The following is a 27371-nucleotide window of genomic DNA, read 5'->3' on the forward strand; positions in this document are numbered from 1 at the left end:
ACACATTTAATCACTCCACAACAATAAATTAACAGGTACAAATATCATTTTTAGAAGTCAAGTTCCGGATATTTAATAAGGGATTTAAAGATTTCTGATCAACCAATTGAATGACGTTTGTTCCCTAACTGAAGTACCATATTAACTTATAAAAATGGGACTTATTTATTATCTTCTTGTTTCTTGTGTTTATTTAAGAAATTGAGGAAATACTCACTGTTTTCTGACTCTGTTTCCCCTACAAAGAAAAAAATACTGATATTTTTGGTCTTCACTTCATGTTCTAGTAATCTTAAATTTTTTGGCTTAGGTTTATTATACTCACTAGTAAGATAAACTGTCTCGCTCAGTTCTGAGCAGCATATGCAACCACAATTATTATTTAAAATATGTAAATACTGAGACTAGCTCTCCTCACTCTAAAATAATCTTACTTTCTCAATAACTTTTCTCTATCTCCAAGCAGACGTGAGAATTTTGGGCCCCACTGCTAAAAGTAGAATAATTAGAATTTTCTTGCAGAGTAAGCTTCGTACTTACTATCTTTTAAAATAATAGAAGCAGTGAAAAATAATGCAAGCATGAGAAATACACACTGCAGATAAATTATTCTTTTTAAAAACTTTTTATGATCAAATTCTGCTTTATTTATTCTTAGTCTTAAGGTATTATTCTTTTCCCAAAGTAAAATCAGTTGGCAAATATTTTGTAGATTTATTAGTATATCCAGACACTGAATTTTAAAAACAACCATTTTTAAGTACTTAGCATTTTCTTAGAGATGTCTGATGCATAACTGTGCAGCTTTATGTCACCCAGTACCTGTATCTTGAGTACATTTCTGTGTAACCCATATACCACCTGGTTTCACTAACTCTGGGCATTAGGGATTTATGTTAATTACAGCATTGCTATATTTTGTTGTCTTTTTCCCACCTGCACTATAAAACACTTATCTTCCCCATACAAAGCTCTCATTCAGTGTGAACCAGTGGGAATAATTACCAATGTGACCTCAGAGGAGAATCTAAGTAGACAGTGAGTCTTGGATCCTGAAGGCATCCTCACCTGGCAAGCTGCCCACTCCACATTCAAAATGGACTTGATTGTGCCTTCTGCCCAAAAGGTCATATCCATACTATGGAGCTGCCTACATCTGCCTTAAAGTCTCAGTATAGTATTCCAATTTTAAATAAACCCTTCACCCTATGCTCTCATTCCACCTGCTTTATTTCTAAACTGATGATAGGATTCACTCACCAGAATGAACCCTGATCTATAAAACCTCACAGATATATGGATTGGACGATAATTTACATCAGTTCTTCCTGTTGTGCTTTCTTTGGAAGCCTGGTTTCCATGATTCCCCTTTTGGTGAGTGCCAGATTTACTCTGGGAAAATTACTTCTCATTTTTGTATAGCCAAGATGTCTTGCTCTCTGCAGGCTGAGTGGAAGAGAAAATGACTCCGGTGGAGCCACCCTGATTTTTTTTTTTTTCTCTCCCAAAACTAAGAACTTGAGCAGAGTGAATACAAGAAAAAAGTGGTGACACTCAAACTGGTCTGCTACTTGGAATCTTTACAGCCTTGTTTTTATCTTTTTTTTTCTGAGTCATCTTCTTTAGCCTTCCCATGAATTTTGAACTACAAAATATTCTTACAGTACATTATTTTCTGCTTAAGCAAGTCAGAGTTGATTTTTATTGTTCATATCCAAATTATCCAAGCTGAAATATGTGCTTTCTTGAATGTAACTCCAAACCGCATATATATTCTTTATGGAATTTATTCAATATAATTCTTTCTGAATGAGCACTTTGGAGAAATTGTTGTCAGTTTCAGAGATGGTTTCACAGACAGAACTGCTAGCTTAGATTTTAGGCCCAGTTAAAGAGAAGAGTGAATTAACAGAACACATTTCTGGTCATGCAATAAATAATTTTTTGTGGTTGTTGAGAGTACAAAATGCAAAAAAAATCATAGGACAATCTTATGATCCATTGCCAAATGAAGGCTAGAGATAACAGATGCTGTGATGTCAGAGAGAGGTATGACACCCGTGTGCTAAAGTTATCCGGAAAAGTTTCATAGCAGCCTAGAGGTGATTGGATTAAACTAGGCCTAAAAGGATAAGGTGTTCAGTGAGTATCCCCCAACCCTGCAAAGGATACCAAACCACAAGAAGGGGATAGCCCTAAAGGGTACGTAATATTATAACAATACCCTTGAACTGGCCTTTCTGATGACAAAGTGATACCTCATTTAATTTTTTCTTCATCCACCAATTAAACTCTCACATTTGCTTTCTTTGGTAAGACATTTTATCAAATCTCAGAGTTCTTAATCTTCCCACTTTAGCTGCAAGCTGAGAATAGCCTTCTTCTTCCAATATTGATTTTGGAGTGTCCTCCTAGTAATGCCCTTCTTTTCACTGGCTCCTCTCCTGAAATAATTGGCTCCTTTCTTTTTGAGCAGCATCTCCTGGGCACATGCCAAGCTTCTCTCCTTGACAGTCTCCAAGGGCTGTACTCAGATAACTGGGAGGACTTGGGTAGACTGACAGAAAGGCACTTCAGAGTGATAAAGTAAAGGAAAAACTGCATAAGCCAAAGGGTAGATGCATAAAAGTATATAATACATTCAGGGGAGCAGCTCTGACTGATTGGAGTGACAGGATGGAATGGGGGAATAGCAGACGATTAAAATAATAAAACAGGTTAGGGTTAGTTTATGAGTCTAGCACCCAAATGATGTCTGGTTTTCATTCTGTAGGTAATGAGAGCACAGTCAATGTCTTTAATCAGCACCATCTATATGAACACTGGGCTTTAGAAAGATTCATTTGGAAATGTTATGCCAAACAGATTGAAAACAGGAAGCTCTTGCAACGACCTAGATAGGAAGAGATGAGGACCTTGGCTGAGATAGTGACAACGAGGATGAAAATAAGTGACTGACATTCAAAGGCAGAATAATGTTCTTGAGAGCCCCAAATGGTTGTTACTGTGCTGTGCTTATGTAGAATAAATTACCAATAACTACTCTGAAGCTAGTTATTTTGTAGTTTTAATTAAAGCTTTTCAAGATCCATTTATTAAGGCAAGGAAGGTATGCAAATCAGTGAAGTGAGCCTTGGAAAATAAGATAGTATTCATGTTGCTGCCATATGCAGAAAGAAAAATGCCATGTAATTTTCCCTTGATCCTGAACAGGGGAGAGTTGGCAAATAAGCCTTGCACAATACAGATAGGCCTGGGTGTGCCCTCCCTATATTGTCATCACCACCCTCATCTTCCGCCTCCCGCTTTTGGGTGTCTGGGCATAATGTCCAGGGAAGATGGTCTGGTTTGTTTAATGTAATCTTGTAAAGGTTTTTTCTTTTTCTTTGTGGTTTTTTGTTTGTTTGTTTGTTTGTTTTTGGTAAGCTAGAGTGTATCTCCTTTCTCTGCTGATCAAAGTAACTCATACTTAGTTTAATTTTTAAAAGTTTAGACAAAAATGAAATTCATAAAAGTATAAAAAATTAGAAAAAAACATAGCCAATCCTATCACCTAGACATATCAGTATTTGGTATATACGTTTTTAGACATTTTAAATGAATTTACATATACATGAACTTATAAGACTTTTTAAAAGATGAAAAATGCTTAAAATGCATAGAAATATTTTCAACCCGCTTTTGGAAATATTTTCAAAAACATATACAGACACTTATTCTAATTATGATCATACGAACAGTAGCTAAATGTAAGGTGGCTTAGGACGGAAATTTGAATCTCATGAAGGCCTGCCCTTAGGACCAGAGAGCTAGTTTAATAAATGTTTGTAATTGAGGTTTTCTGCATACATTTTGTTTAGGAGTGTCTTCTCCAGTAGAATTGACATTTGGAATTAGGACCACCTAATGGTTTTGTCTTTGGCACTGCTCAGAAGCCGCATGCAAAAGCCAGCTTTATTCTTCTCTTTGCCCCAGTGAAATTAATAAAATTAAATAGCATATATCCCATCCATATCTGGCCCTGGGAATGGGACTCTTTAATCAACATCAATGCCTTCGCTGCTGACAGAGCGAGAGACAAAAGAGAGAGACAGAGAGAGAGATGTCTGTAAGACGAACCAAATATAGCACTGAACTGACAGCTGACAGTTTTAATAAATACATTCTTTTAGGTTACTGTATTACACCATGACCCTAATCAAACCACATGAAAACACAAACATCAAATTTATCTACATAGAAAAAAAAAATGACTGGAATGAAATGCAATGCTTTTTTTCCTCAAGGGAATATGGCTTCATTTTTTTCTTCTTTTTGGGTTTCTGTGTGTTTCAAATTTCAACAGAGAACATGTTATGCTTGCAATCTGCAGAATTAATAGTTGACATTAAGTGAATAACAATAGATATTATGGAAATGTGTGTTTCTGTACTGCAATATGTTCTCCAAATACATTAGGCAGTTCAGATCCCTTTGAAATGACTAGTGTCCTTTGTCTGGCCTGGTGTAATGTGTTTAAGAAGCATGCCTGAGGCTGGGGGCGGTAGCTCACACCTGTAATCCCAGCACTTTGGGAGGCCGAGAAGGGTGGATCACAAGGTCAGGAAATTGAGACCATCCTGGCTAACACGGTGAAACCCCATCTAAAAAGAAAAATACAAAAAAATACAAAAAAATTAGCCGGGCGTGGTGGTGGGTGCCTGTAGTCCCAGTTACTTGGGAGGCTAAGGCAGGAGAGTGACGTGAACCTGGGAGGCGGAGCTTGCAGTGAGCCTAGATCTCGCCACTACACTCCAGCCTGGGCAACAGAGCAAGACTCCATCTCAAAAAAAAAAAAAAAAAAAGAAGAAGAAGAAGCATGCCTGAGCTGGCCAGACCACAGCGGACTGCTTTGTGATCAAAGACTGGTGAACTTGTACCGAGATTTGATTCATGGATGCTCTAACTTTAGTTTATATCAAACCAGCAACAAACAGTATAAAGAATAAAAAGCTGATACAGATACAAATGAATGAGAAGATGCAGCTCCTCACAGCCTTTTTCATTCCGGGCACACACAAAATGAGCCATCTATTAGCTGAGTGCACAGCCCATAAGGTCACAGGAGTCCAGAGCTGTGGGCTGGCTGCCTTTCATATCTTTGGAGGCCAAGTCACAATTTCAGACTCACCCACTGTCATAGAGCATGTTCTTTCCTGTTGACAGGTACATACTTTCTAGATCCATTTCTTTTATTTTCCATTTTCCATTTTTAATTTTTGTGAGGACATAGTAAGTATATATATGTATGGGGTACATGAGGTGTTGTGATACAGACATGCAATGCATAATTATCACATCATGGCAGATGGGGTATCCAACTCCTCAAGCATATATCCTTTGTGTTACAAACTAATTAGAGTCTTTTAGTTATTTTAAAATGTACAGTTAAATTATTATTGACTATAGTCACCCTGTTGTGCTATCAAACACTAGGTCTTATTCATTCATTTTAACTATTTGTCTCTTCCCCTCAGACCCCTCACTCCCCACTATCTTTCCCAGCCTCTAGTAACCATCCTTCTACTCTCAAACTTTGTGGGTACAATCGTTTTCATTTTTATATCCCACAAATAAGTGACAACATGGATGTTTGTCTTTCTGTGCCTGGCTTATTCATTTAACATAATGACCTCCAGTTCCATCCATGTTGCTGTAAATGACTGAATTCATTCTCTACTTTTTGTGGTTGAATAGTAAGCCATTGTGTATAAGAACCATATTTTCTTAATACATTTGTCTGTTTAAAAACATTTGGGTTGCTTCCAAATCATGGCTATTGTGAACAGAGCTGTAGCAAACATGGGAGTGCAGGTATCTCTTTGATATGTCAATTTTCTTTCTTTCGCGTGTATACAAACAGTGGGGTTGTTGGATCGTATGGTAGCTTTATCTTTAGTTTTCTGAGGAATTTTCAAATGGTTCTCCATAGTGATTGTACTAATTTACATTCCCACCAACAGTGTATGAAGGTCTCCTTTTCTCCACAGCCTCACTAACATTTGTTATTGCCTATTTTTTGGATGTAAGCCATTTTAACTGGGGTGAGATGTCATCTTATTGCAGTTTTGATTTGCACTTTTCTGATGATCAGTGATGTTGAGTACCTTTTCATGTACTTGTTTATCATTTGTATGTCTTCTTTTGAGAAATTTCTATTCAAATATTTTGCCTATTTTTTATTCATATTATCAGATTTTTTCAAATAGAGATATTTAAGTTCCTTGTATATTCTGATTATTAATCCCTTGTTAGATGGGTAGTTTGCAGAATAGAGAACTCAGAACCAAATACACACACCTAGAGTAAACTCATTTTCGACAAAGGTGCCAAGAACATGCAATGTGGAAAAGGCAGTCTCTTCAATAGATGATGTTGAGAAAACTAGATATCTATATGCAGACAAATAAAACTAGACCCCTATTCTTCACTATATCTAAAAATCAAATTAAAATCAATTAAATAATTAAATATATGAATTCAAACTATGGAACTGCTACAAGAAAACATTAAGGAAACTCTCCAAGACTTTGGTCTGGGCAAAGATTTCTTGAGGAATACCCCACAAGAACAGGCAACCAAATCAAAGATGGACAAATGGGACCACATCAAGATTAAAAAAAAAAAAAACAAAAAAAAACTGCATAGCAAAGGAAACAGTGAACAAAGTGGAGAGACTACCCGCAGAGTAGATCCATTTCTTTTCATCAGTCCTACAGGTGGCCTTTTACAGTGAGGTCCATGGAACTTAAATGTGTTTACTGAGGTGCTCCTGACTTGGCTTCTCTCACTGTTCTTTTAAGTACAGATCTCTGTACTGTGTTAAGTGTTGTGTAAATATAAAAGAAATCCCCAGAAAGTCAAACATTGTTAAGATGTGTCCTAACAATTTGGGGTGAGGAGAAGGATTCAGATACATGAAATTCAAACAATGACCAAAGTAAAATTCTCAGTGAAGAAGTTAGTCAAGTTTGTGAAAGTTTCCTGAATAAAGTTATGTTATTCTTTTTGACTCATACTAATTTATTTGTGCAGTATGAGACTTAACTGCATTTTGTAGTATGGTAAGTCTATTTCAATGACCAGAAGATGGAGCCATTATACAAAGAATTTTAAAAAGTTACATTCCCCAAAAAAACTACATTTCTCTTTTTACTAAATAATTATTTTAAAACATCTTATGGAATCAGAGTAGTCTGAATATCTTTTCGCTTTTAACAATGAAAAAGAAGTAATATTTTATCCTCACATATGCAGAGAAGTAATATATTTTTAGGCAATTAGCACCTACATAAGTGAGCATATTTATGGAGGATTCATTGCTTCTGTCCTCAATGGGTGAATTATATTAGGAGATACCTGTAAGGTAATAATAGAATAAGCTGTTGCATGTTAATACTGCAGAATTATAATCATACTGGTTACTTTGGACCCTGGAAAACTTTATCAAGCAAGTGGCATATGAGCTGCTACTCTTTAACAATATTATTTGGGATTCTCATATAACAGGTAATCTGAGACTGTATTTTGACAATGAGAGGTGCTCTAATTTAAAAAAAAATCTATTGTGTACCATCTATAAGCACCATCTTCCTATACATTAATAATAATTCTTCTCTGTGACCTTTTGAGCGTTTCCAAGCATTTTCCAAGTTCTTTCATCTACTGCTCATAATAATCTATACTTCCCTAGAACAGGAGACAAAACAAAGAAGTTAAATGTCATATTTAACTAAGATCACACAGTCAGTAAGTAGCAGAGACTGAGACCCAAAGAGGCACTGTCATAGAGGAGAAACTCATAGAGGCACTGTCCACTGGATTTCTCAGCTGGCACTCTAACTTCCACAGTTCAGCACATGCTTGAAACGAACTAGCAACTTGAGGAAATGAGTGCTTTCTGGATGGGTAAGTTCTAGGAGGACACACTGAAAGTTATGTGTAAAGAATATAGAACCTATGAATTAAAATCCAGAGCGGATTGAGGGGAGAAGATGGCCAACTCTATTGAGCCAGGAAGCTACACTCCCACCAAGAGAAATCAAAATATCAACTAAGCCATCACACTTTGAACAGATCTTTTGAGAGAAAACACTGAAAGTAAATAGAGAGGTGATGCAGACAACAAGGTGGAAGAACGAGGAAGCTGGGACCCTGCACGGAGTTGCCAAATGTCACAACCGGCTCTCAGCCCTGAACAGGTCCTAAGGAAGTATAAGAACTGCAGGGCAACACACTCTCACCACTGACCTCTGAAATCCTAGCTACAAGAGATCCCACGACCCCCACAGGCACTCGAAAGCTTGTTTGGAGGTCCTAGCAGGGGAGCGCAGCTACTTGTATATCCTTGACGGAAGACTGGTCCTCCTCTATCCTTCTGTTGGAGACGGTCATCCTCTTCGACGGAGCACGAAGCTTTGGGAGGTTCGCACCTGGGGCGGTGAGGAAGGAAGGGGACACCCGCCTAGCCAGCCAGATCAGCCGAATCAACCCTGGCGATCAATGGTGTGACAGATGTCGCAGCCAGATCGCCCTCATATCTCCCCATAGGCATTTGAATTGGCAGGAGGAACTGTCCAGAGTGTAGACAGAAGGAGAGCTTGAGCCTGCGTGGAACTCAGAAGGTTTTGTGCATGGGGCAGCTGTAGCAAATGCAACCGAGGGGGCCCTCTCGCCAAGGCTCTCCACCTTGCTCTGAGTGTTGGTAGCTCATGCTGACTGAGGAGCTGAGAGACAGAGGAGTGTCTTTCTCGCAGGACCAGGACACGTTTGATCTGCACGCCCCCTGTCCGCTGGCCCCACTTTCCTGCCTGGCCACTCCAGCAAGAGGATGCACACAGCGCCGTCTCCACTGAGCTGCCTCGGTGTTTTGCCGCCAGCCTGGGAGCACTTTGGCCGCTCCTCAGCACAGCCAGTGTTCAGCCCTGAAGGACTAGAGGACAGAGCCATGGGCCTGGTCCCAATACCCAAACGTTTCAGCACACAGCTAAGGAATATTGACCTGTAATCTGTCGCTGAAGCTCAAGGGGAGGAGAAGCCCCCACTCTCAGAGCACTAAGAAGAGAGAGACATATATGCTCATGGGCCGTCGCCGGATCTGGGTGTGCCTCCCTCCACAAGACCAGCCCGGGAAGGGTGTAGACTGCTTGCAAGCTCTGCCTTGAGGGAGCCCCACAGAGGGGAACAATAACAACCCAGTGATCTGGGTGCACAATGCTTGGGACAAAACTAGCTGGTTTGGTCCAGCTACTGAGGCAGAATCCGGAAAGAGATCTGGTTGGGGGAGCATGAGCTGGGCAGATCCCACAGCTGTCTGCTGGGCAAAAAACCCTGGGCCATGGGGGCCACACCGGCTGCACAACCATGGCAATCCTGCCCTACCCAGGGATCCTCCACCCTTGACCCACTGCATCAACATATAAACCACAGATGTACCCTACAACCTACCCTGACTCTGCCGAGTACAGAGGACCAGTGGGCACCTAAGGTTGTTAGGTTGCTATGAGATCCAGAGAGCTGGATCATAACAACGTAACAACCTTCGGTTAGGGCCACCCCTAAGGAACGGAGGAGTGCAGCCAACCAGGGCCCCTCGGGCTAAGGAAAGGCGAGTGCCGCGCAATGATTGGAGGGGGTCCTCGCAAGGCCCATGGACTTGGTGAGAGGGTCATCTCTTGCCTCCCCCATCTCCCACACCCAAAAGCACTGCTGCAAATGCACTGAAATACAAAACAGGTGAGCGCCAAAGAGCCTATCTGCCAGCCCTTACTGTTAACATTACGCGCCGTCGCCATCTACTGGATCAAGCCTGGATTACACCACCAAAGAAATATTCTCCCAGCACACATTCCTTGTGAGACCCAATGCGGGAATCTAGCCGCACAGAGCCTCGGCCTTTGAAAGTAGCAAAAAAAAAAAAAAAAAAAAAAAAAAACACCTCTTTGGCTCCAGGGACCGGTTTAGTGGAAGATAATCTTTCCATGGACTGGGGAGGTGGGTATGATTTTGGGATGATTGGAACACATTGTGTTTATTGTGAACCTTATTTCTATTATTATTACATTGTAATACATAATGAAATAATTATATAACTCACCATAATGTAGACTCAGTGAGAGCCCCGAGCTTGTTTTCCTGCGACCAGACGGTCCGGTCTGGGGATGATGGGAGACCATAACAGATCATCAGGCATTAGAGTCTTATACGGAGCATACAACCTAGATCCCTGGCATGCAGAGTTCACTTCTGATGACAGGTTCAATCGTACTCTAAACTTCAGCATCACACAATATACCTTTGTAACAAAACTTTGTGTACTCAGAATCTAAAATAAAAGTTGAAAAAAAAGAAAGAAAAAATTAGAGCAATTTCCATTGGTTATCAAACTTAGCTGCACGTTAGAATCGCCGCTGGAGCTTCTAAAAATTTCAATACACTCAGCTACGCCCCAGATTAATTTAAGTAGAATCTATGGGAAGAGACATAGGCATGGGTTTTAAGGTTTCCAGGTGATTACAATATGCAGTAAAGTTTGAGAAACAGTGCTCTTGACCAGCGTTTACTCAGCTGTCATGGATATACAAATCCTTGGCATCTACAGAGCCCCTACTAAGTGTGGTTACTAGTCAAAAAGCCTCAGCATTACCTGGAGATTATTAGTTAGAAGTGCAAATTTTGAGCCCGGCTGTGTATTTATTGAATCTGAATCAGAACCCCTGGGGTACATGCCAGCATTCTGTGTGTTAAAGTTCTCCAGCTGATTCTAATGTGTGCAAATGTTTGAGAATTAATGGTCTCACTTGGGACCATTCTCCTCCTCCTCCCTTTCATTGGTGGCAGGTGGTAGTGACATCATCTTCCAACGGCATGGAGATTTATTACTTCATTGACAGTTGTATCCTGGAAACTGATCTAGCTTTTGTTTTTCACCAGAATTTCTAAACAAATAGGCACCAGCTGTTTGATATTGGGTGACTTTTTCTTTCAATGGCTGGTCCCCTTAATGTCTAAAATGTGCATGTTTTAGGAGGGTGTTGAAAAAGGGAACTAGCAAAGAAGGGAAAAAAGAAGAGAGAGCATTTCCAAGACTTTGATGGTGCACTGAACTCTAATTAATCTACTTTTAGAATTCTCGTTCCAACTAATTATGTACTACACATATAGTTGACACTAAAAATAAAATTTACATCATCTGTGAGACATCTAGGATGTTCGGAAAATAACCATGATCTTACAAAGCAGCTTGACACTTAACAATACTCTTGTTTTGTTTGTTGCTTTGTTTTTGGTGTGGTTTTTTTTTTTTTTTTTTTTTACTACTACTCCCTGAAACAAATGAAAGATGTGGTATCTGGAGTCAGATCTGGATTTGAACCTTGATTTTACCCCTTTCATGATGTGTACCTGAGCATGTTACCCAAGTTTATTTCCTCATCTCTCACAGGTAACTGACAAATTAGTTTTTAGCATGGTGCAAAGATAGGAGAGACTGAACATAAAATGCCGCACATTATTCTTGGCACCTAGTAGATGTCAGTGGTGTGCTAGAGCCTTCTTGGGCCAGCTGGAGAGAGCAATGGTACACGGCTCCTTCAAGTCTATGTTCAGTAACTTCAGATTGTTTGCTGGAATTTAACCATGGGATGAGTATTTACACCACGGAAATAGGCAAAAGATACATACAAATAAGACCTTATTGTCCAGGAGAGTCAGTTGCTTAACATTTACCAGTACACCATTGGTAGACATTCCTTTCGTGGTTATCTGTTGATGGGTAGATTTTAGAAGGTAGTTTGCTTTTCTCTCATGAAACAGAAATAGCAAAGCATAGCCCAAATAGGAGGGTGTCACAAAAGGGCTCCAGGAAAGCCCTTCCTGAGATCACTGTCTTACCATGTATCTCTTATGTATTCTCAGGATTTCTCTCAAATTCCCAGACTCACGGAAAAGGTGACACTCAATTATGAGCAGACACTGACTTTTTGTGAAATTAGTTCATCAGAGGTTTTCCTTCTAAGCCAAACTGACTGAATTCAGGGATCTGAAAAACACAATTTAACTAATGAGCATCTGTTGGCTGTAAGGCCATCTAGGGAAGAAGATAGCTAAAGCAAACAATATCTGTAGCTTGTGGAGTTACATTTATCAATGCAGAGGAGACGTGTAAACATGTAATCAACTTGCCATAATTTTAGATAATAGTAAATGGTAGATGAAAATAAACCAGTTTAATTTGGTAAAGAGTGAGGAGGGCAGTGGAATTGCTTTAAGTAGGCTGACCAGGAAAGGCCTCTCTAATAAGGAAATATTTCAACTGAAATCTAAAAGGATGCAGCTGTGTTCTGAATCAGAGGTACATTCCAGGTGACGAAGAGCAAGAGAAAGGCCCTGAGTTGCCGGGCGCGGTGGCTCAAGCCTGTAATCCCAGCACTTTGGGAGGCCGAGGCGGGTGGATCACGAGGTCAGGAGATCGAGACTATCCTGGCTAACATGGTGAAACCCCGTCTCTACTAAAAATACAAAAAACTAGCCGGGCGTGGTGGCGGGCGCCTGTAGTCTCAGCTACTTGGGAGGCTGAGGCGGGAGAATGGCGTGAACCCGGGAGGCGGAGCTTGCAGTGAGCCGAGATCACGCCACTGCACTCCAGCCTGGGAGACACAGCGAGACTCCGTCTCAAAAAAAAAAAAAAAAAAAAAAAAAAAAAAAAAAAAAAAAAAGAGAAAGGCCCTGAGTCAAGAATAAACTTATTTTCAAGAACAGAAAGCAAGTTAGTAGAGCTGAGACACTGTGAGTTTAAGAAGAGGGTGGTGGCCGGGTGTGGTGGCTCAAGCCTGTAATCCCAGCACTTTGGGAGGCCGAGACGGGCGGATCACGAGGTCAGGAGATCGAGACCATCCTGGCTAACCCGGTGAAACCCCATCTCTACTAAAAAATACAAAAAAACTAGCCGGGCGAGGTGGTGTGCGCCTGTAGTCCCAGCTACTCGGGAGGCTGAGGCAGGAGAATGGCATAAACCCGGGAGGCGGAGCTTGCCGTGAGCTGAGATCCGGCCACTGCACTCCAGCCTGGGCGACAGAGCGAGACTCCGTCTCAAAAAAAAAAAAAAAAAAAAAAAAGAAGAGGGTGGTGTGACATGGAGCAGCAGCACAGTCAAGCAGGGAACAGATCATGTAAAGCCCTTTAGAGAGTGAAGTCTGCTTTTTATGCTAGGTGCAGTTGGGAGTTCTGAAAATCATAAGAATGATTGGGGGTCATGGAGACAGTAGCCTGATCTCCAATAAAGTTTTAAAGGATCACTCTGATTGCTCTGTGAAGAAAACATTTTAGAAAGTCAAAAGTGGAGCCAAAAGACCAGTTAAGTGGCTACTACAATAGTCTAGGCAAAAGATACAATAGTGGCTTGGACAAGGGTGCAGGTGGTCTAGATGAAGAGAAATGGGTAGATTTGGGATATATTTTATAGATTGAATCAATAGCGTTTGTTGATGGATTAGATATTTATGTAAGGGAAGAAAACAAGAATGTGCATATATATATGTTTTATATATAAAACATTCTTGTGCATATATACATGCTTATATATGTATGTGTATATATGCATATATATACATTCTTGTGCATATATATGTTATATATAAAATATATATTTTATATATATACACACACACACGTGCATATATACACACACATATGCATATGTGTGTGTATATATGCACGTGTGTGTGTGTATATATATAAAACATTAGTGTGTGTATATATGCACGTGTGTGTGTATATATATATAAAATATTAGTTTTAGAAACAATGTAGATACTATGCCCATCAGTTAATTTCTAGTCTGAAGTAGATCATAAAGGAAATGAGCTATGTAAGCAATACTGGAAAGAAAAATGTTTAGACTTATTGCAAGTTAGAAAAAATAAGGCTGTTCATAGTGCATCCTGTTTCAAGCCATGTCTCCAAAGATAAATGATTAATGCATTTGTGGTATATTTAAGTTCTCAGATGGCTTTGTATTGTTGGTAAAATGCAATTGTAATGCAGTAGGAAAATAACGTTTCAATTAGATTAGCAAATAAATTACTCTTATATTAAGTAATTAAAACATTATCTAAGTTTACAAACTTAGGTCTCAGGCTTAATGAGTCTTTTTGAATATTTATTTTCTGTTTCCCTGCTACTTTTTTTGTCCTTTATAGTTTTGCTCTGGGAGGCTCTAGAAAAGAAGGAGAAAAAAATATTTTGGAAGCCTAAATTGTATTAAAATGATGTTAGTTTTTATGACTCTCAAGCAAAGCTACAGGAGATTCCTAGCCAGATCATTTAGTGTACATTTATTACCTAACAATTAGATATCCAAGTATCCTGAAAAAAAAGTCCTGATAAACTGTCGAGTAAAATTTAATAAATAGCTTTATGAACGCAAAACTGAGCTTATAAGAAATTAAAGAAAATTTCCAGGAATAAAAAATCAAAAGAGAAGCAAGAAACAGAGTGGTAAGATGACATTATAGCTATAACCCCCTGGGGATGGTGGCTGATTTCAGTAAAAGAGTTGTTTGTTGTTGTTATTTATTACTTTATTGGGATATAAGAAGTACGTAGTACATTAAGAAAATTGTACAGTTCAAATATACATCTTTATACTCCTAAATAAACACTACCTCGGTTAGGATACAAAACATTACTATTACCTAAGAATTGTCCCCTATGCCCCTCTATGCCAATAACTCCCCCAAAGTTACCACTCTTCTATTAGCATAAATAAGTTTTGCCTGTCATTTTCATAAATTAATTCAAACAATATGTAATCTTTTGTGTCTAGCTTCTTTTGCCCATAATTGTGTTTGTGAGATTCCCTATGTTTTCGCATGTTTTACACGTATCAGTAAAATGTCTTTTCTTAACTGTTGCATACCACTTTTCTTAAGAGCTAGGATCACGGCCCAGCACGGTGGCTCACACCTGTAATCCCAGCAATTTGGGAGGCCGAGGCAGGTGGATTGCCTGAGCTTAAGAGTTCACGACCAACCTAGGCAGCACAGTGAAACCCTGTCTCTACTAAAAAAAAAAATAGGTAGCTGTGGCGGCATGCGCCTGTAGTCCCAGCTACTCGGGAGGCTGAGGCAGGAGAATTGCTTGAACCCGGGAGGCAGAGGTTGCAGTGAGTGGAGATACTGCCACTGCACTCCAGCCTGGGCAACAGAGGAAGACCCTGTCTCAAAATTAATTAATTAATTAATTAATTTAAAAAATAAAGAGCTAGGATCACACTCTGTCACTCAGGCTGGAGTGTAGTGGCATGATCATAGCTTACTGCAACTTCAAACTCCTGGGCTCAAGCAATCCTCTTGCCTCAGCCTTCTGAGCACCTGGGATTATAGGCACAAGCCTGGATCGCCTTGTTGTATACCTATACCTCAATATTTATTCTTTCTAATCTTGATGGATGTTTGGGTTGTTGCCAGTTTGAGACCGTAATGAATATATTATCTGTGAACATTCACATGCATGTTTTTGATGACTGTAAATACTCCTTTCTGTGCATATATACCAGTGATAGAATTTCTGGTCAAGAATATACATGGTCAGCATTAATAGACACCGATAAACATATCTTCAAAGTAGTTGTCCAGGTATACATTCTTACCAGGAATATATGAGAGTTTCTTTTGCTCCACATCTTTGTAAACACTTATTGTCATTTTTTTTTTAACTTAGTTATTCTGGTGGTGGTCTAGCAATATTTCATTACTATTTTAATTTGCATTTATCTGGTGAATAACTCAAAAAATAAGAAAAAGACTGACATCCCAATGCACTAAGTTAGCATTTATGTTTGTCATTTTACTAAATATTGTCTTTGTGTCTTGGTTCTTTTTCCTTCTCTAGTTACCCCACTCTTTGTATTAAATAGATTTCTACTCCATTATTTTAATCCTGTTTTTCTTTTTTTTAATTTATATTTTACTTTTTTTTTTGTTATTTTCTTAGTGGTTGCCCTGGAGATTGCAATTAATATTTAACTTATAGAAATATAGTTTGGATTCATACCAATTTAATTTCAATAGTATACAAAATGTTTTGCTCCTCACTTTCTCTCCTCATTCATTTGTGCTACTACATCATACAAATTACATCTTTATATATTATGTAGCCATCACCACATATTTAAAATTATTGCTTTATAGTATTGTCTCTTAAATCATATAGAAAAAAGGGGCATTACAACCAAAACATACATATATATTATCTTTAATATTTACCTATTAGGCTACCTATTAGTGATCTTTATTTCTTCACATAGAATTAAGTTACTGTCTAGTTTCCTTTTATTTCAGCTTTAAAACTCCCTTTAGTATTACTTGTAGGACAAATAAGATAGCAACAAATTCTTTTCAGTTTTTGTTTATCTCAGAATATCTTGATTTATCTTTAACTTCTGAAGGTTGGTTTTCTGTATGTAGAATTATTATTGGCCAACAGTCTCTTTCTTGGCCAACAGTCTCTTTATTGGCCAACAGTCTCTTTCTTCCAGCACTTCTGTCATCCCACTGTCTTCTGGCCTCCATAATTTCTAATGAGAAATCACTGGTTAATCTTGAATGTAATGAGTTATTGAATGTAATGAATTCTTAACTCTTGCTGCTTTCAAGATTCTCTGTCTTTTGCTTTTGGCAGATTGTGATGTTTCTATGTGTAGATCTCTTTGAGTTTATCCTACTTAGAGTTCATCAAAGTTCTTGAGCATTACTCTCAATGTTACTCATCAAATAGAAAGTTTTTAGCCATTGTTTCTTCAAATATTCATTTTGCCTTTTTCTTTCTCTCCTCCCCTTTTGAAACTCCTATTATTTGTTTATTGGTATATTTGATGATGTTCCACAATTGTCTGAGGCTCTCTTCAGTTTTTTACTCCTTTTTATATCTGTTCCTCAGACTGGCTAATCTCAACTGACATAACTTCAATTTTACTTTCAGCTCAAATCTGCTTTTGAGCCATGCTAGAGAATTTTTAATTGCAGTATTGTAATTTTCAAGTTCAGAATTTCTATTAGGGCTCTTTTTTGTAATTTGTGTCTGTTATTGACATTCTCTATTTGATGAAAACTTGTTCTTATAAGTCCTTTAGTTCTTTAGACATGGACTCCTTTATTTCAGGAACATATTTAAAATAGCTTTAAAAACATATTTGTGTCTAATCATTGTGATTATATTTTAAATATTTGTCTAGTAAGCCAATAGTCTGACTTCCTTGGAGACTTTTTTTTTTTTTGAGATGGAATTTTGTTCTTGTTGCCCAGGCTGGAGTGCAATGGCACAATCTCGGCTCACCAAAACCTCCACCTTCTGATTTCAAGTGATTCTCCTGCCTCAGCCTCCTGAGTAGCTGGGATTACAGGCACCCGCCACTATGCCTGGTTAATTTTGTATTTTTAGTAGAGACAGGTTTCACCATGTTGGCCAGGTTGTCTCGAGCTCCTGACCTCATGATCCACATACCTCAGCCTCCTGAAGTGCTGGGATTACAGGCATGAACAACCACTCCTGGCCTGGGGACATTTTTTTATTGAGTCCTTTTTTTTCCTGTGTATAGGCCATATTTTCTTATTGTTTTTCATGTCTCATAATCTTGATAACTTGACATTTAAAATAATATAAGTTAGCAGCTTTGAAAATTGTACTCTCCCTGTATCAGTCCATTCTCACATTGCTATAAAGAAATACCTGAGACTGCGTAATTTATAAATAAAAGAGATTTAATTGGCTCATAGTCCTGCAGGCTATACAGGAAGCATGGCAACATCTGTTTCTGAGGAGGCCTCATGGAGCTTTTACTCATGGTGGAAGGCAAAGTGGGAGCAGGCATCTTACATGGCAAGAGCAGGAGGAAGAGAGAGAAAAGGGGCAGGGAGATTCTACATACTTTTAAACAACCAGATCTTAAAATAACTTACTGAGAATAGCACTAAGGGGATGATACTAAACCATGAGAAACCTCCCCCATGATTCAATTATGTCCCACCAGGCCCCACCTCCAACGTTGGGGATTATAATTGAACATGAGGTTTGGGTGGAGACACAGATACAAAACCACATCACTCCTCTTTCCCTTGGGTTTGTCATTATTGCTCTTTGTTCTTGTTGTGGTTGTTGCCGCTGCTGTTTGTTTGTTTAGGGACTTTCCTAAGGTAAGCTAGAATAATCTCTATTCCTTGTCCTATGTGGACACTGAAGTCTCTGTTCAATTAGTTCAGTAGTCAGCTAATGACTGCACAGAACTTTCTGTAAATCTCTTGGATCACTGAATCTTCCAATTTTGCTGAGGAACTGTTTGCTTACTGAGACATACCTTTAAGACTCAAGCATGCAGTGTATAACTCTGGCTTAGCCTTCTTTTTCTGCTTATGTAGAGTGTCAAGCTTGACCAGAGGTAAGAGCTCAGGACATGTGCACAGCCTAAGGATGCTTGCCACCAGCACGGTGTTTGAGCTCTGAGAATGGACAGACTGCCTCCTCAAGTGGGTCCCTGATCCCTGAGTAGCCTAACTGGAGACACCTCCCAGTAGGGGCCGACTGACTCCTCATTCCCAGGCTTTTTATTATAAATTTTCTGATAACCTTTTGTTTTCCCATACTCTTATCATTATCTCAGATGGAAGAAATATAAAATCATCGCAAACAACACAAGGGAAAACACTGTTCGCACTGGATGAACTTTGAGTCAGGCCAAACAAAGGCAACCTTGCAAATAGATTTTCCATGGAACTGCCAGGCAGGTCAAATAATGGGATTTTTCTGGGAATAGAAGTTTTGGAGAACTCCAAACTTTTTCTGTCCCCTCCATTGGTTTCTAGGCTTCAGATTTTTACTGTATTGTGGGTTGGTTTCCAAAGATACTGTTGATTTTTAAGACTACTATAGACCTTTCTATTCTTACTCAGTTTTAGCTATTTTCCTTGAGTAAATGCTCTTTTGGTTAAGTCCTAGAGTTCTGAATGGAAGAGGCTTTGATAATTTTTGCCAATGTTTTCTGGAGAAGCAATTTTCAGAAGTCCTTACTTGGATATTTCTTCTTCTTCTTTTTTTTTTTTTTTTTGAGACAGAGTCTCACTCTGTCGCTCAGGCTGGAGTGCAGTCGCGAGATCTCAGCTCACTGCAAGCTCCACCTCCTGGGTTCACGCCATTCTCCTGCCTCAGCCTCCTGAGTAACTCGGACTACAGGCGCCCGCCACTGTACCTGGCTAATTTTTTGTATATTTAGTAGAGACAGGATTTCACCGTGGTCTTGATCTCCTGACCTCGTGATCCACCCGCCTCAGCCTCCCAAAGTGCTGGGATTACAGGCGTGAGCCACCATGCCTGGCCCTTACTTGGGTATTTCTACTAACATTTTGAAAACCTAAATTAAAAATGGGGAAAACATGAACATATGCTTCACAAAAGAGGATATCTAATTTTACTCCTTAAGTTTCTATTCTTACAATATGTGCCCTGCTATGTGCTGGAAAGGTAGATTTCATGAGAGGTGACAATGATTATGTTAAGCCTTAACATACTTTTCATTGGCTCATGCAATGTGACTTTTAAATCTATTATTCCAAGATGGTCGAATAGGAACAGCTCCGGTCTGCAGCTCCCAGTGTGATCAACACAGAAGATGGGTGATTTCTGCATTTCCAACTGAGGTACCTGGTTCATCTCATTGGAACTGGTCAGAAAGTGGGTGCAGCCCATGGAGGGGGAGTCAAAGCAGGGCAGAGCATCACCTCACTCGGGAAGTGCAAGGGGTTGGGGGATTTCCCTTTCCTAGCCAAGGGAAGCCATGACAGATTGTACCGGGAAAATCTGGACACTACCACCTAAACACTGCACTTTTCCAAAGGCCTTAGCCAAGGGTGCACCAGGAGATTACATCCTGCCCCTGGCTCAGCGGGTCACAGAGCCTTGCTCACTGCTAGTCCAAGATCCAACTGCGAGGCAGCAAGCCTGGCTTGGGGAGGGGCATCAGCCATTGCTGAGGCTTGACTAGGTAAACATAGCTGCCAGGAAGCTTGAACTGGGTGGAGCCCACCACAGCTCAAGGAGGCCCGCCTGCCTCTGTAGACTCCACCTATGGGGGCAGGGCATAGCTGAACAAAAGGCAGCAGAAACTTCTGCAGACTTAAACGTCCCTGTCTGACAGCTCTGAAGAGAGCAGTGGTTCTCCCAGAACAGTGTTTGAGCTCTGAAAACGGACAGACTGCCTCCTCAAGTGGGTCCCTGACCCCTGAGTACCCTAACTGGAGACATCTCCGAGTATGGGCCAACTGACACCTCATACAGCCAGGTGCCCCTCTGAGATGAAGGTTCCAGAGGAAGGATCAGGCAGCAATATTTGCTGTTCTGCAATATTTGCTGTTCTGCAGCCTCCACTGGGGATACCCAGACAAACAGGGTCTGGAGTGGACTCCAGCAAACTCCCACCAACCTGCAGCTGAGGGACCTGACTGTTAGAAGGAAAACTAACAAACAAAGGAATAGCATCAACATCAACAAAAGGGACATCCACACCAAAACCCCATCTGTAGGTCACCATCATCAAGACCAAAGATAGATAAAACAACAAAGATGGGGAGAAACCAGAGCAGAAAAGCTGAATTCTAAAAACCAGAGCACCCCTTCTCCTCCAAAGGATCACAGCTCCTCACCAGCAACAGAACAAAGCAGGACACGGAGAATGACTGTGATGAGTTGACAGAAGTAGGCTTCAGAAGGTTGATAATAACAAACTTCCCCGAGCTAAAGGAGAATGTTTGAACCCATCGCAAGGAAACTAAAAACCTTGAAAAAAGATTAGACAAATGACTAACTAGAATAGACAGTGTAGAGAAGACCTTAAATGACCTGATGGAGCTGAAAACCATGGCACGAGAACTACGTGATGCATGCACAAGCCTCAGTAGCTGATTCAATCAAGTGGAAGAAAGGGTATCACTGATTGAAGATCAAATTAATGAAATGAAGTGAGAAGTTTAGAGAAAAAAGAGTAAAAAGAAATGAAAAAAGCCTCCAAGAAATATGGAACTATGTGAAAAGACCAAATCTACATTTGATTGGTGTACCTGAAAGTGACCAGGAGAATGGAACCAAGCTGGAAAACACTCTTCAGGATATTATCCAGGAGAACTTCCTCAACTTAGCAAGGCAGGCCAACATTCAAATTCAGGAAATACTGAGAACACCACAAAGATACTCCTTGAGAACAACCCCAAGACATATAATTGTCAGATTCACCAAGGTGGAAATGAAGGACAAACTGCTAAGAAGAGTCAGAGAGAAAGGTCGGGTTACCATGAAGGGAAGCCCATCAGACTAACAGCGGATCTCTCAGCAGAAACTCTATAAGCCAGAAGAGAGTGGGGGCCAATATTCAACATTCTTAAAGAAAAGAATTTTCAACCCAGAATTTCATATCCAGCCAAACTAAGCTTTATAAGTGAAAGAGAAATAAAACCCTTTACAGAGAAGCAAATGCTGAGAGATTTTGTCACCACCAGGCCTACCTTACGAGAGCTCCTGAAGGAAGCACTAAACATGGAAAGGAACAACCAGTATGAGTCACTGCAAAAACAGGCCAAATTGTAAAGACCATCGATTGTAAAGACCTAGGAAGAAACTGCATCGATTAATGGGCAAAATAAACAGCTAACATCATAATGACAAGATCAAATTCACACATAACAATATTAACCTTAAATGTAAATGGGCTAAATGCCCCAATTAAAAGACACAGACTGGCGAATTGGATAAATAGTCAAGACCCATCAGTGTGCTGTATTGAGGAGACCCATCTCACGTGCAGAGACACACATAGGCTCAAAACAAAGGGATGGAAGATCTACCAAGCAAATGGAAAGCAAAAAAAAAAAAAAAAAAAAAAAAGCAGGGGTTGCTATCCTAGTCACTGATAAAACAGACTTTAAACCAACAAAGATCAAAAGAGACAAAGAAGGCCATTACATAATAGTAAGGGGATCAATTCAACAAGAACTATCCTAAATATATATGCACCCAATACAGGAGCACCCAGATTCATAAAGCAAGCCCTGAGAGACTTACAAAGAGGCTTAGACTCCCACACAATAATAATGGGAGACTTTAACACCCCACTGTCAATATTAGACACATCAACAAGACAGAAGGTTAACAAGGATATCCAGGACTTGAACTCAACACTGTACCAAGCAGACCTAATACACATCTACAGAACTCTCCATGCCAAATCAACAGAATATACCTTCTTCTCAGCACCACGTCGCACTTATTCCAAAATTGACCACATAGTTGGAAGTAAAGCACTCCTCGGCAAATGTAAAAGATAGAAATCACAACAAACTGTCTCTCAGAACATGGTGCAATCAAATTAGAACTCAGGATTAAGAAACTCACTCAAAACCACACAACTACATGGAAACTGAACAACCTGCTCCTGAATGACTACTGGGTAAATAAGGAAATGAAGGCAGAAAGAAAGATGTTCTTTGAGACCAATGAGAACAAAGACACAATGTACCAGAATCTCTGGTACACCTTTAAAGCAGTGTGTAGAGGGAAATTTATAGCAGTACATGCCCACAAGAGAAAGCAGGAAAGATCTAAAACTGACACCCTAACATCACAATTGAAAGAACTAGAGAAGTAAGAGCAAACATATTCAAAAGCTAGCAGAAGGCAAGAATTAACTAAGATCAGAGCAGAACTAAAGAAGATAGAGACACAAAAAACCCTTCAAAAAATCAATGAATCCAGGAGCTGGTTTTTTGAAAAGAACAACAAAGTTGATAGACCACTAGCAAGACTAATAAAGAAGAAAAGAGAGAAGAATCAAATAGATGCAATAAAAAATGATAAAGGGGATATCACCACCAATCACACAGAAATACAAACTACCATCAGAGAATACTATAAACACCTTTATGCAAATAAACTAGAAAATCCAGAATAAATGGATAAATTCCTGGACACATACACCTTCCCAAGACTAAATCAGGAAGAAGTTTAATATCTGAATAGACCAATAATAGGCTCTGAAATTGAGGCAATAATTAATAGTCTACCAACCAAAAAAAGTCCAGGACCAGATGGATTCACAGCCAAATTCTACCAGAGGTACAAACAGGAGCTGCGACCATTCCTTCTGAAACTATTCCAATCAATAGAAAAATAGGGAATCCTCCCTAACTCATTTTATGAGGCCAGCATCATCCTGATACCAAAGCCTGGCAAAGACACAACAACAACAAAAAAAGAATTTTAGACTGACATCCCTGATGAACATCGATGCAAAAATCCTCAATAAAATACTGGCAAACCAGCAGCACATCAAAAAGTTTATCCACCAAGATCAAGTTGGCTGTATCCCTGGGATGCAGGTCTGGTTCAATATATGCAACTCAATAAATGTAATCCATCATATAAACAGAACCAAAGACAAAAACCACATGATTATCTCAATAGATGCAAAAAAGGCCTTCGACAAAATTCAACAGCCCTTCATGCTAAAAACTGCCAATAAACTAGCTATTGATGGAACATACCTCAAAATAATAAGAGCTATTTGTGACAAACCCACACGTGAGTATCATACTGAATGGACAAAAACTGGAAGCATTCCCTTTGAAAACTGGCACAAGACAGGGATGCCCTCTCTCACCACTCCTATTCAACATAGTGTTGGAAGTTCTGGCCAGGGCAGTCAGGCATGAGAAAGAAATAAAGGGTATTCAAGTAGGAAAAGAGGAAGTCAAATTGTCTCTGTTTGCAGATGACATGATTGTATGTTTAGAAAACCCCATTGTCTCAGCCCAAAATCTCCTTAGGCTGATAAGTAACTTCAGCAAAGTCTCAGGATACTAAATCAATGTGCAAAAATCACAAGCATTCTTAAACACCAATAACAAACAGACTGCCAAATCATGAGTGAACTCCCATTCACAATTGCTACTAAATTAATAAAATATGAAGGAATCCAACTTACAAGGGGTGTGAAGGCCTCTTCAAGGAGAACTACAAACCACTGCTCAATGAAATAAAAGAGGACACAAACAAATGGAAGAACATTCCATGCTCATGGATAGGAATAATCAATATCGTGAAAATAGCCATACTGCCCAAGGTAATTTATAGATTCAATGCCATCCCCATCAAACTACCAATGACTTTCTTCACAGAATTGGAAAAAACTACTTTTAAAGTAGTTTAAGTTCATATGGAACCAAAAGTAGTTTAAGTTCCATATTTTTAAAGTGGTTTAAGTTCATACGGAACCAAAAGTAGTTTAAGTTCCATATTTTTAAAGTAGTTTAAGTTCATATGGAACCAAAAAAGAGCCCGTATAGCCAAGACAATCCTAAGCAAAAAGAACAAAGCTGGAGGCATCATGCTATCTGACTTCAAACTATACTACAAGGCTACAGTAACCAAAACAGCATGGTACTGGTACCAAAACAGACCTATAGACCAATGGAACAGAACAGAGGCCTCAGAAATAACACTACACATCTACAACCATCTGATCTTGGACAAACCTGACAAAAACAAGCAATGGGGAAAGGATTCACTGTTTAATAAATGGTGCTGGGAAAACTGACTAGCCATATGTAGAAAGCTGAAACTGGATCCCTTCCTTACACCTTACACAAAAAATAATTCAAGATGGATTAAAGACTTAAATGTTAGACCTGAAACCATAAAAACCCTGGAAAAAAACCTAGGCAATACTATTCGGGACACATAGGCATGGGCAAGGACTTCATGACTAAAACACCAAAAGCAATGACAACAAAAGCCAAAATAGACAAATGGGATCTAATTAAACTAAAGAGCTTCTGCACAGCAAAAGAAACTACCATCAGAGTGAACAGGCAACCTACAGATTTGGAGAAAATTTTTATAATCTAGCCATTTGACCAAGGGCTAATATCCAGAATCTACAAAGAACTTAAATTTACAAGAAAAAAATCAAACAACCCCATCAAAAAGTGGGCAAAAGATATGAACAGACACTTTTCAAAAGAAGACATTTATGCAGCCAACAGACACATGAAAAAATGTTCATCATCACTGGTCATCAGCAAAACACAAATCAAAACCACAATGAGATACCATCTCACACCAGTGAGAATGGCAATCATTAAAAAGTCAGGAAACAACAGGTGCTGGAGAGGATGTGGAGAAATTGGAACACTTTTACACTGTTGGTGGGAGTGTAAACTAGTTCAACCATTGTGGAAAACAGTGTGGTGATCCCTCAAGGATCTAGAACTAGAAATACCATTTGCCACAGCGATCCCATTACTGGGTATATACCCAAAGGATTATAAATCATACAACTATAAAGACACATGCACACATATGTTTATTGTGGCACTATACACAATAGTGAAGACTTGGAACTGACCCAAATGTCCATCAATGATAGACTGGATTAAGAAAATGTGGCACATATATACCATGGAATACTATGCAGCCATCAAATAGGATGAGTTCATGTCCTTTGTAGCAACACGGATGAAGCTGGAAACCATCATTGTGAGCAAGCTATTGCAAGGACAGAAAACCAAACACCGCATGTTCAAACTCATAGGTGGGAATTGAACAATGAGAACACTTGTACACAGGGCAGGAACATCACACACCAGGGCTTGTCGTGGGGTCAGGGGACGGGGGAGGGATAGCATTAGGAGAAATACCTAATGTAAATGATGAGTTAATGGGTGCAGCAAACCAACACAGCCCATGTATACATATGTAACAAACCTGCACGTTGTGCACATGTACCCCAGAACTTAAAGTATAATAAAAAATAAAATATTGCAGTGAGCTGAGATCTGGCCACTGCACTCCAGCCTGGGTGATAGAGCAAGACTCCGTCTCAAAAAATAAAAAATAAAATAAAATAAATCTATTATTCCACAGAAATTCCTATAATGAATGACAGACTCTTCAAGTGCTTAGTTGCTTGACAATCACATAAAATTTTGTAATGTTGATCATGTTCTCTTTCCGAAGTGGTGGTGTGCTTCTCCCTTCTCCTTACATATACTTTTCCTGGTTGGCTTGGTCTGGTAGTTTGGATTCAGCCACCTTAGGAAGCAATGGCTCCTGGATATGTGTCTCTAACCCTAATGTCTCCATTGAAGTCCACACTTTTATATCTAATTGCCTTTAAGACTTATTTAGCCTATAATACCTCAAGTTAAACACATTCAAACTAACTCCTAGTCAGTTTTAAAAAGTCAGCTCTTGCCTATTTGGCTAGATGGAAGTACTATTCCATCCTGTTCTCATGATAGATATACAATTATAGCATAGTACTATCATCATTGACTATTTTTTTCAGGACACAGTATCTGCATAATGTCATTTTATTGAATTTATGACTGAATCCTGGATTGGGAGGTGCTTCCAAAAATGCATGGTTTCTACTATGTGTTTATATACTTGGGAACTGCTGAGTATCAGTCTTTTATAGCTAAAGAAACTGAGGTTCAGAAAGTATGCTATATTGTTCAAGTTTACAGCCACACTGTTAGTGACAAAAATTTAAATTCTTGATATTATATAAAAGATACTGCTATGTATATGTTTGTATATTGACATTTTTTAAACAATTCCTAAAGACAAAAGATTGCATTCCAAAAAGCAGGGCTTAAATTGTTAAGTACTTTCAATGCCATGTCTAATTTGCTTTATTGATCTCATAAAACGGAAGAGATTAGTTTTGTTGACTTTAGGTCCCAAGGAGACAGAAGCAGGGAGGAAGTTCTCTTACACTAGGAGGAAATAACTTGACAGGAAGAAATGCGATAGGGGAAAAATGCCGAAGCCTACCATTTGAAGCTGCCAGAATGGTTCCTCAGCTTGTGCAGATCAAAGTGCTCCAGCTCAGTGTCACGACGCTAAAGTCAATTTTTTATCTTATTTTTCCTGGCTCCCTCCCGGATTCCTTTTTGCCCATAATGCTGCTCTAAGTAGTATTCTGGCTGAGGCTTATAGGAGGCAGACTCACTTGTCTTTAAAATAAATGGACAATGTATGATTCTTTAGAGATAAGCATGTCTTTTAATTGCAAGCACCAGGCCAAATTAGGTGACTCCAAACCACTTATTAATATTTGCTCTGAATTTAAGATAGAAATGAGGTGATTAGGATAAGATGAGTAAATAAAAGAAAATAAATTGGGCAGAAAATGAAGCATGGAAGAATTCTTTTCCCACTTCGGTTTCCTCCTCCTCCTCCTCTTTTATCAGAGCTTTATCAGACTGATTCTATTAAGGTCATGGACAAGA

At 39.3% G+C, this 27371-nt stretch overlaps 1 long non-coding RNA gene across 1 annotated transcript in view; it reads left to right on the top strand.

The window, feature by feature from the left end:
* Positions 1 to 27371, top strand: part of LOC102123400 (uncharacterized) — a 107413-nt gene that overhangs the window by 23054 nt on the left and 56988 nt on the right. The window lies entirely within an intron of this gene.

Source organism: Macaca fascicularis, chromosome 12 (genome assembly GCF_037993035.2).
Source record: "Macaca fascicularis isolate 582-1 chromosome 12, T2T-MFA8v1.1".
Lineage (NCBI taxonomy): Eukaryota > Metazoa > Chordata > Mammalia > Primates > Cercopithecidae > Macaca > Macaca fascicularis.